The sequence below is a fragment of the Halichoerus grypus genome, chromosome 7 (genome assembly GCF_964656455.1).
Source record: "Halichoerus grypus chromosome 7, mHalGry1.hap1.1, whole genome shotgun sequence".
NCBI classification, from domain to species: Eukaryota; Metazoa; Chordata; class Mammalia; order Carnivora; family Phocidae; genus Halichoerus; species Halichoerus grypus.
The window spans coordinates 132,856,488-132,868,566 of record NC_135718.1 but is presented as its reverse complement, the minus strand read 5'-3'; the positions used below and the strand labels follow the sequence as shown (position 1 = coordinate 132,868,566).

The 12,079-nt window shown below is 36.7% G+C and overlaps 1 pseudogene; it reads right to left on the bottom strand.

The window, feature by feature from the left end:
- Positions 1-9,771: 9,771 nt before the first annotated feature.
- LOC118530837 (eukaryotic translation initiation factor 3 subunit F-like) lies at positions 9,772-10,873 on the bottom strand (annotated as a pseudogene).
- Positions 10,874-12,079: the final 1,206 nt, after the last annotated feature.

Sequence of the window (12,079 nt, the reverse complement as noted above, 5' to 3'; positions counted from 1 at the left end):
GGCATATTTCTGTGTCTCACTCAAGAATGATTGTCATACTTCTCTTTGTAGTCCTTGTGACCAGCACAATGACTAGCACATGGTAGACACCAAATAATTTCTTTTTGCATTAATTATCAAACTGATATATTATTCAATCATGAATTTGATCCTCACAATAAACATTCCATGAGGGCAAATATTATTTTCCATGTCATAATGAGTCAAATAAGCACAAAATAGATCACTTGCCTGGAGGTATATAGCTAGAAAATGTTTCCAGGGTTTTTCAGGAACCAGATATAGACCATATGAATCCTATTATATTAATCTCTCAAGTCATCAAATTGACACAGGACATCTATGATGGAAATGGCCAATTTGGAAAATAGGTTTGGAGCTTAGGAAGTATTTGGTTACAATAAATATCACTATCTTGGCTTATATGATATTAATAGTGGATCTCTATTATCTTTGCCATTATGTTTTATTTCTACATTTTTAATTTCTTCATAATTAAAAAACAATATGAATGGGCTGTCATTAAATAATATGATAAATCTTTTTTAATAATTATTCATATATGAATCTATAGAGAGAGGATATGAGAAATACAATATTATTAATAAATACTTTATAGTATAATATTTGAAATATGATTTTTCAAAAAAGCATCTTGTTGGCATGTATGTAAAATTGTTCTTTTTTAAAAAAAAAAAAACCTGGCCTAGCTAGAGGAGTAATTCTAGGAAGTTCATTTTTACCTACCACAATAATTTACATTCTTTTGAAATGGCATTCTTTACCAGTATAATGGCAAAAGGGAAATAACATGAGCTTTGGAATCAAATAGAGATACTGTTAATTCTGATGAATATTAAAGTTTGTAAAATATTGTGTAGAGCAAGTGTCCTGTGTTAACTTTCTATTTGTCTGTAACACATTACCACAAATTGAACAGCTTAAAACACCTGCTTATGATCTCATTGTTCTGCAGGTCAGAAGTGGGCTCAACAGAATAAGCAGTCTGTTAGGTTCTAACAGGATGCCTGGAGGCCAGCAAGGAGGAAGTCATGGCCAACTATGAGAAAGTCAGAGGCCTGTCTTGGCAGCACTCCAAAACAAAACCATAAGAAACTGGATCAAACCAGACAGGTCTAAGATGGCTGACAAAGTAGGCTGGAAGCCCCTGACCAAACAAGGAAAAAAGGCACATAACCCACATTCCTAGAAAAAAACCACCCTGCTTTCAAGAAGTCTTTGTTTCAAGTAATGAATATTCCACCCCCTTGTTAACAACTGTCAGTAAAAGATAGAGACCCACACCCCAGTGCACAGCTCTCCCTTGAGCTTCTCAGCTCTCACTCCCCAAGAGTGTATTTTTACTTTAATACACTTTCCTGCTTGTACTACTCATCAGCTGTGTTGTGTTTGTCCTTGAATTCTTTCTTGGCATGAGACCAGGAGCCTTCAGGGACATCTTTTGGACTGGTTAGCTTGAGGCCTCAGGGCCTGAGATCTCCCCAGTTCACCCAGCAACACAACTATGTTCTCAGGGTTTCAAAGGCCAAAATCAAGGTGTTAACAGGACTGGTATCTTACCTGGAGGATGGAGGGAAGAATTTGAATCCAAATACATTCAGGTTTTTAACAGAATCCATTTCCTTGACATTCATTTCCTATAGCCTGAGGTCCTCATTTTCTTGTGGGCTGTTGGCAGAGGGTCACCCTCACTCATAGGAACAGCTCTTGGGCCCCTTCCATCTCTGCCCCTCCTCCTTAAATCCAGCAATGGAATATCCTCTTGTGCCAAATCTTTCTCATACTTTGAATCTCTAAGTTTTCCTTCTGTTACCAGCTAAAGAGAACTTCACTTTTAAAGGGCTCATTGATTCAATTACATTAACTTAGATAATTTTTGTTTCTGCTTTTTAAAATAATTTTCTGCATTTCTCAAGTTTTCTATAATCAACATATTTTTCTTATATTTAAAAAGGAAAAAAAATGCTTGTTTTGGAATAGAATTTGGCCTTACCTTGTATAATTGTTAATTGGTCATTTAAATGAATAAAGCCATATTATTCTTGGGTAGTAGGAGAAAATTGGAAATCTTTGGGTGTCCAGCATGTGAGCTACTGTTTAGATGCATGAAAATTTCCCACTCTACAAGTTTTGTTGAGAGAAAAACATTTCAGATACTTAATTTCTTAGCACTTGCTAAGTGCTAACTTGGGCTCAGTTTATCTGATATTATATCCAAAGATCTAAAAATTTTTAAACTAATGATGCAGAGACAGAGTAGACATTTCACTTTGGAACACAATATGAGCAGCAACATCTAGTCTCCAGGTTAACAGCTGTAGTAATGACTCCCCAGTTTCCTTCCTAAACTGTGACAATTTTAGAAAACCAGTATCAAAAAATGTATCTGGAACCAGTTCAACGAATAGTGATTTTACTGCCATTCCACTACCATTATGACCACATGCATATCAGTTTCAAAAACATAACAACTATAAACTCTTGACAAGATTTTTAAAAAATTGCCTGAAGACACCGAAGAGCAGGTAGATACTTGAAGGGAGCAAAAACATGGAAAAGGGGATAAGTGAGTAAGTTTCCCATTTTTATGGCTTCTTGCATGAGGACACACACAGTCTGAACTATATGGGATGGCCAAACTCCAGTAGAAAATCCACATTCTTTCTGGCCTGAAGAACTAGAAGACAGGGTTTAGGGTAATCATAGCCATTCTAGTGAGGGGTAGAAATTCTGGAAAGCAGAGAGGTACAAGATGGTAAGGCCTAAAATATGTCAAACTCAAAAAGAAATAGATTTCCCAGTATCAAAAGAAAATTCAGAAAGCTTTACCTGAAAAGAATATTTTATTGAGCAAGAAACAAAGTTTCTAAGAATAGAGAGACTTCAAAACTCAAAGTGGCAAGAAGCTGGGGTCTCAGCAGGTTACAGCTAAGTTTATAAAGAAGGAATGAGGAAATGCATTGTTTTAAATTGTGATTGGTTACTAAACACTTACATTCTTTCTAAGGTAGTAGCTCTGATTGAGCTCATTTATGTGTAGCTGATTGGCAAGGAAGCCGCAAGGTTGCATTGACACGAAGAAAGCTTAAATTTTAGGGGGCACCTGGGTGGCTCAGTCAGTTAAGCATCTGCCTTTTCCCAGGATGGAGCGCTGCATAGGGTTCTCTGCTCAGTGAGGGTCTGCAGTCTGCTTCTCCCTTCCTTCCCCCCCACCTGCTGGTGCTCTCTCTCTGTCTTGCTCACTCTCTCAAATGAATAAATAAGTAAAAATCTTTTTTTTAAAAAAAAAAAAGCTTAAGTTTTGTTTAAATTCAGAATTAGATTGAGGGGAAATCAAGATAGTTTAACTTTTGATTATGTGGCTATAGGTGTTTGCTTGAGAGTATACCCAAACTATGACGTCCATTTTGGTTTAACACTAAAATATGATAGTAGTTTTCAACCATAATAAGAATTTCAATTTCGTATTATTTTATAGTTTACCAAGCACTATTATATATTTTGCTAACCCTCATTAGAATTATAAAATACATCTATGAATAGAGAAGAAGATTGTGAATATTTAATTAACTTTCCCAAAATTATTAAAACCAGAGAAAGTGATATAAATGAGTACCAAAATCCGAAAGCTAGCTTTAACTTTTTGTCTTCTTTCTCCTTGATCCAGAAAGTCTGATTATGTGGATCTGGATGGGACCCAGGGATTTCTACTCTAAACATATGTCCAGGTGGTTTTGATGCCTGTGGTTCTTGGATAAGGAATCAGCTGAGGATAAAATAGGTAGGAGTCACCGAGGAGCGCAGCAACTACAAGGACCACCCCAGTCCTGGCAGACTGCCAGCTTGAATGTTCCCATTTTCTTGGCAAATCCAAAGCACAGTCTGCATTTTAAGCAGAATGTGCAGATCTCATATCAAGAATTTTCATACCCTTCATCTATTTTTAGTACTCAGAACAATCTGTCAGGGTAAGTAACCCGAACTCCATGGTATAAATTAATAATCTGTAGTACAGAGTGATGAGTCACCTGATCAAGGAATGCAGACAGAATGCATATTAAATTCAAGCCTATTTGATTTTCTCTAGGATATCATATGTTATCCTAAGCCATTTCTGACAATTGAGCTATTCCCATGCAGGAAAATACAGAAGAGAAGCGTGCAAAGAAAAAGATTTTTTTTTCCTGCTTGGATTTTCTTCCAAAATTTTAACATGATTCCAATTTGCAGATGAAAGTAATTCTCTAGTCTATAAACATGATTACACTGTGAAAACACTCACTTAACATTACTGGAGTTACATTACAAAAGTTCGCTTTATATATATTTTTTGCTTCGTTCATCATAATTATTTTAATGAATATTGTTTGACAAATATATAGTTCCTAGAAGATGACTTCAGGCTGCAGTATTAACTGACCTAATGACATCTGAATTTGTCAGTGAGTTATCATATATTACTCTACCTCTAGTGAAATCATATTTCTAATTATGTATCCACGGCTCCTAAACTAATAGGTCATTATTACAATTATGTTTACTAGTGAACGGGATTTTGTTCCTACTGTTTTGAATAGACCCCCTGTAATCAATGACTCTACATAGGCATTAATCATATCCTCTATGAAGTAGCCTAATGATGCTGAGGAGGTAGTATCATTATGGTGCTAAATTATATTTTGCCTGACAGGAGATGAAATTCTCTTTTAATAATTATTAAAAAGATAGGTAATAAGAACAAGAAAATGACTTACTAAAAAATATTACTTTAATTTTAATTTAGAGAAAAAATCACTTGCAAAAAGCAAGGTTTCCTTTTCATGTCTTTTCCCTTATTTCTTGTCAAGATATAACATAGTCTGTGGTTCCCAGTTCACAATTCAGTTTGGAAATGAGAAATGTGTTTTCAAGGTATGTGGGAGTATTATATTTTTCTCCTACTAAGAATCACTTGTAGAACTTAACTGGATCATATCCTAATAGCAAAGGAATATTTTACTGGTTTTATATATGTGAAAATGATTTCAGAACTATAAAGCTCTGTATAAACAGGCTGGCACTCATTGTCACTTTTAAATTTTACCTCACAACTAATTAAGGCCTATTAAAAAATTCGCCAAGAAAAATGAACTAATTAAAATGGAGAGACTTCAGAAGAACGCTATTCAGAAGAGGATGAATATTGCAAACTAAGATTTCTGGGGGATAATTATAATTGGAAATTAGCAATAGTTTGTCTTTGCTTTAAAGTGAAGGAATAGAAAAGCTTCCAATTTTAAAATCAAATTAATTATGGAGGGATAGTAGAGTTATTCTTGATGCCTTCCTTTTCTTATCTCCTACATCAAATCTATAATCACTCACCCTCTTTTATTGATCTTCCCTCCTTCACATTCTTCAAACTACCTAGATGGTCCTCTTGATCAAAACAAGAACAATACTATTTATCACCATCTTCTCTGATTTTTAGCCACCCATCCTCCTCCTAGTGACATTCCTCCCATCTTCATATATGCTCTTTCCTCCCTATGTTTGTCCCCAAATTTAACTTCTGGAACACAAAACTCATCTTGTCTCTCTCCTGATTAAAAATTCAGTGTCTCCTGTAATGGTTAATTTATATGTCAACTTGGCTAGGCTATAGTGCTTAGTTGTTTGATAAAATAGTACTCTGGATGTTGCTGTAAAGATATTTTTTAATAATGTGATTAACATTCAAATTACTAGACCTTGAGTAAAGCACATTACCCTAGTAATGTGTGTGGGCTTCATCCAATCAGTTGAAGGCCTTAAAAGCAAAGATAGATTTCGTGAAGAAAAATCAATTCTCTTCAAGATTTAAAAATAGAGACCCTGCCTGCCTGAGTTGTCAGCTCTCTCTCTCTCTATTTTGATAGATAGATGATAGATAGATAGATAATAGATAGGTGATAGATAAACAGATGATGGATAGATAATTGATAGATGATAGATACATAGCTAGATAGGTAAGTAGATAGGATAGATATGGAGACACAGATCTAGGTATGCATACATGTGTTTTCTGTTACTTTGGAGAATCCTGACTAATACATCAATCTCCCCAAAACCTTCTGATAAAGTGTATGCTTAATACCAGGCACTCTGGCTGCCTTATAAGTTCAGCCTCATCTCTCTCCAATCACTCAGCACCCCTGTCATGTTAAATATGTGGTATCTTGTTCTCATCTTCTGGACTGCATACATACATGGCCTTGGTATATTTTGCCCTATTTAGTATCTGCCTACAGTCCTTCAGAACTCAACCCATGCCTCAACTTCTTTTTCTCTTTCATCCCCTATGCCTGCAAAACTGGTTTAGGAAGTTTCCGCTCCTAGAACAACTTTTGGGTACCATTACGATACCACTTTTCACATGGTCATGATGAACTTCATATCTAGCTCACCGCTGTAGTTTTCTAAAGGACAAAACCAACATATTTTTCTGTGCATCCCCAGAGTCTGTTGCAGTTCTAAGCACATATTAATTGCTGAATGAATCAATCTGTAATAAATTCACTGGATCATGCAATTCTAACAAGTAAAGGTTACTAGATAGGTTATTTATTCTTTCCTGTTTATATTATTCATTTTAAAATATACTTCAAAATATATATATAAAATTTTACTTTTTGAAGGGGATCTGAAGCTATTACAGAATTCAAAAGGAGAAAGAGGAGTGATAAAGTGTTTTATTCTATGTATCAAATGGAACTCTGTGTCAAATGCTCAAACTAAAGAAGCGAGTGAAGTCTAATGATAAGGGTGCTTACTGTGCGTCAAGCACTGGTCTAAATACCTTATGAACTTAGGTGTGAGAACCTTATGAAGAACATTATGTTCTTACCTGCAGATAAAAATGCAGATGAATTTTATAGAAGAAAACCAAGACACAGAGAGTTTGAGCAATTTGCCAAAGGTCCCATAGATAGAAAGGGACCCAGGTGAAAAGATGACCCATAAAGTTTAAATCTAGCATCTATATGCTTAACCATTCTACAATATCTCAATTTGTGAGGTGCCATATACACAGTTGGGGAACCATAAATATGAGTAACTAGCTAGCCTTCTATTCCTTCTAGTTCAGCCATTTGTGCACTAACCATTTTTAAATTTAGCCAGTTTGAGTGGCCAAATACTAGTGATTTGTAATTAATGACTATCACTTCTGGCTATTCTCTTTCCTATGTTTATTTATTTTTAGTATATACTTGATCCAGACTTCTAAAGTCATGTCAAATATATTGTAGCCAGAGGCAGTCTTTTAAAAAGCAAACAAAACAAAGAAAAATAAAAACAGATAAAAATAAACTTTTATCATGGCAGTATCTTGCTAACTATGATTACATGGCCTAACTTGGGTGTTAATTGCCAGAAAAGAAGAGGTGATAGTTAAAAAAAAAGTTTCTTATACACTTTGGAATGTGATACAATATGGTTATCTAGTTTCACTTTAGAAATAGAAAGGACATGTTTCTTAGACATTTTTAGCACTGAGTACAAGCAGATAAGAATCTCCATTTAATGTCTATAATAATCTATGTATAGTAACTTAAGCATTAGCTTCTATAAGAATCCATTTCCGAATACCAAAGGACAGATATGAGCGATTTGTTTGCAAATTCCTTTAAACGAACAATCTTAGGGTTGTAACAGATGTGATTATTTAACTCTATCTTTCTGTCATAGACAGAGATAACCAATAATAAGAATTAAAGATGGGAAGGGCCATAATTGTTTTTGGTCATATTCTTTAAGGATTAATCTGAGGCATCTTTTATTTATTAAAGAAAATAGCCAATTGAATTGCTTCATGTATTCTGTACTACTAAGTTATATTCTTAAAATAAAAGGTACATATTTGATTATTATAAAAACAATATAGGATACTGGGCAGGTCCAATTTTCAAGTCTTAGCAGTGCCCTTTGATGGCTACTGGTCTTGGCCACCCAATGTGACTTAGTGTATCTACCTATCTGATATGAAAACTAAGCAAGGTACACAGGGAAACTCTAATTTTTGTTTGTTGTTTCTACTTTTGGTAGCATAACCATTTCTAGGCTGTTATTTTTTTATATTGATTGGCAAAGAGAACACACTTTGTTCTCAAACTGTGTAACCAGCAGTAGAAATAATGAAGTCAACTGTTTTTGCTTCATAAAATTTCTATTTTATCCCTACAATTCTTCATTGAGAGATTATTTCTTGATCTTCATGGTGGGTATTTTTGTATTTCAGGCCATTTCTCTCTCTATTAATGAAGACAGTTTTACCTATGTCCTAAGTGATTAGTCTTTCATTCCCAGGTCACTGAACATTTGGAACCCAGTTAGTTTAAGGAAGGTTTATGCCCTGAAAATCTGTTTATTAAATTTCCTTTTTAAATGTTTCAAAACCTTTAAGAGTCATGGATCAAAAATCAAAGGAGATCATACAGAAAGAATCATAGTATTGACCCTAAAGTAAAACAGCCAACATTTTACCAACAAAATGGATTTATTTGGGAATAGCAGAGGAATTAGAATTCAGGGCATGCAAACTATGGTAAACCATAGGCAAGCCTGAAGAAACAGAGGAAAGGTCAGCTTTCATGAGGTTTCAGGAGGAAACTGGGGAGGGATTTTTGAGCAAAATTTCATCAGAGAAGAAAAAGAGTTCCAGGAGGTGGCTACTTCTCATTGGCTGTAAGCGGTGGTTAGTGCATTGTTGTTGGGGCAGGGAGGGATCTTCCCCCTTTTTCTTAAAGGCAGGAGAAAAATTTCCTGTGTGAAAAATGACCGTCCTTGTTAAAACAATTCTTATCTTCTTTCTGCTGGTTATTCATGTTTCAAGCAATGGTAGGTACATGAGAGCACCCCCTTCAGGATTTCCAGACCCCATTTTTTTAAATTTTATTTTATTATGTTATGTTAGTCACTGTACAATACATCATTAGTTTTTGATGTGGTGATCCACGATTCATTGTTTGCATATAACACCTAGTGCTCCATGCAGTACATGCCCTCCTTAATACCCATCAACGGGCTAACCCATCCCCCTACCCTCCTCCCCTCTAAAACCCAGTTTGTTTCTCAGAGTCCATAGTCTCTCATGGTTCATCTCTCCCTCTGATTTCCCCCCCTTCATTTTTCCCTTCCTTCTCCTAATGTCCTCCATGCTATTCCTTATGTTCCACAAATAAGTGAAACCATATGATAATTGACTTTCTCTCCTTGACTTATTTCACTTAACATAATCTCTTCCAGTCCCATCCATGTTGATGTAAAAGTTGGGTATTCATCCTTTCTGATGGCTGAGTAATATTCCATTGTAATGGGGACCACATCTTCTTTATCCATTCATCTGTTGAAGGGCATCTCAGCTCTTTCCACAGTTTGGCTATTGTGGACATTGCTGTTATGAACATTGGGGTGAATATGGCCCTTCTTCTCACTACATCTCTGTCTTTGGGGTAAATACCCACTAGTGAAATTGCTGGGTCATAGGGTTCCTCTATTTTTAATTTTTTGAGGAACCTCCACACTGTTTTCCAAAGTGGCTGTACCAACTTGCATTCCCACCAACAGTGTAAGAGGGTTCCCCTTTCTCCACAACCTCTCCAATATTTGTTGTTTCTTTCCCTGTCCATTTTTGCCATTCTAACTGGTGTAAGGTGGTATCTCAATGTGGTTTTGATTTGAATTTCCCTGATGGCTAATGATGATGAACATTTTTTCATGTTCCAGACCCCATTTTTTTTTCATTTACAAAAGGTAGGCTATATTTATTTAGAGTCACAAGCAGTTGACTGACTCAATGTGACTCAAACCACAAGAAAACCATTCTACTTCACTCCATTCTGAGTCCTAGGGTGGCCCAGACTGGCAGGAGTGCTGCGTGGGGCCCATTCACAGGTTTACAAATTTCTCATTGAGGGCAATCTGTGACTGCGTGAGATTGGCCAGGTAGGTCACCATCAGCAGGTCATTGATGTTGCTGTTGAGCATGGTCTCAAAGTCATTGGGAATTATCTTGGGTACTTGGTTAACCAGACCCATCAAGAAGCGGCCCACGGTATTGTCAGCTGACACCTTTCCAGACAGCACATCCTCTGCATACTGCAACACTGTGCTTAGGGCATCCTGGATGCGAGCTGATGCCCCTCCTACTTGCTGCAAGTCGCTTGAGAGCCCAATCACCTGGTTGGGGCTAAAACAGGTCTTCATGATCAGGTCAACTCCAATGCGTTCAGTGTCATAATATGCATATTTCACTGTCAGAGGTGTGAACATCACCCCCATGGTCCTCCCAGGGACACCCATTAAAGTGCTGACATAGGCCTTGATGCTCATGCAGCCGTTCTGGAGGCTCGTGTCCAGAGTGAGGTGAGTGGAGTTGGGGACTTCCCAGCTGTAGTACTCATGGATCAGCACAGTGCTCTGTAACGTCATGGCCTATAGCATACCAGCCAGGAGGAGCTCATTTGGAGAGACTTCCTTGTGTAATTCATACATGTTCTTAGCAAATTCCATGTCAACAGCCACCTCATCTTCTGACTCGTAGTGCGGCACTGAAAAGCAGTTAGTAACCTCCACTGAATGCTTGTCAACAGTTCCCAGCAGGGTCCCGATAACGCGGGCAGCACCCTCGTTGCGTCGCTCGTAGCTGTCCACAATGGAGGCCAAATGACCTCACGGCCGCTGGGGAAGGGACCTGGGAGACAGGACCCGGCAGAGACCGTGCTGGAGTTTGCACTGGGGCTGATGTTTCTTGGGAAAGATGACATATTGATTTGCTAATATTTGGTACCAGTGTTTTGGTAATACATGAAATCAAAGTGACTAATCTGATCATCTAGATGGTACTGGAAACTAGCACATATAGGTAAAAAACATTAAACAGGTAAGTTTAGAAGGTGGCTTTCAGCACTGTGATAAATTGAATAATGGCCCCTAAAGAAAGCCCCATCCTAATCATCCAAACTGTGAATGTTGCCTTAAATGGCAAAAGAGACTTCACAATCATGATTAAAATTAGGATCTGAAGAGAGGGAGATTATCCTGGATTATCTGGATGGGCCCTAAGTGAAATCGCAAGTGTCTATAAAAAGAACGTAGAGGAAATTTGACACAAAAGAAGCAGCCAGTGTGGAGACTAAAGCAAGATGCTATAAGGCTGGCTTCCAAAGTTAAGGAAGTGTCCCACAAGCCAAGAAATGCAGCTCTAGGTGCTAGAAAATGCAAGGAAATGGATTCTTCTCTAGAGCCTCCAGTGGAAGCGCAGTTCTGCCAAAACTTGTCTTGGACCAGTGAAACTAATTTCAGACTCCTGATCTTCAGAACTGTAAGAAAATTATCTGTGTTCTTTAAACAACCAAGTTTATGGTGGTTTAACTGAAGCAGCTAAGGGAAACTAATACAAGGACTGATAAGCCTTTATTGTTTGGTTTGTTGTTGCTTGGCATTCACACTGTGATTTGAATGAAGGCCCAGTAGTTAGAAAACCTTGTTCTTCCATGAATTACACTTAGTAGATATTCAAGAAGTGTCCATTATATTGCTGTTAATAGTAGTAATTATAAAAATAATAGTAAAAATAATGTAATGGCCAACTGAAAAAGATAGAATAATAATGCCTCACAAGGTGGGGGAAATAATTTAGGATCTCATGAAATAGACCTTCCGTTTTATGTAAATCTGAAGTACCACATAATTTTAAATATTATAATACAAATTCAATCCTAAACTCATCAGCAAAATGGATCTAATAATACCTAATTCACAAAAGCTATGAAAAAATTAAGGAACACAAAATCTCCTGATATAGCCCTCGAACTTAATAGATAAAAACTAAACCTTAATTTTTTCCCCTCTTCCAAACTGCAGTCAAATGGCATATGGTTTCAAATACACATGGTTAGAAGTAGCAGAGCATTTTAATTTTAGCATTTATGAGTACATCTAGGAACAATTATTGTTGAAGGCAGGGGTCCCAATGCATATGAAAACACAGTGGTTAACACCTTGACTATCATAAGACAAAACAAGCACTTCTACCCCA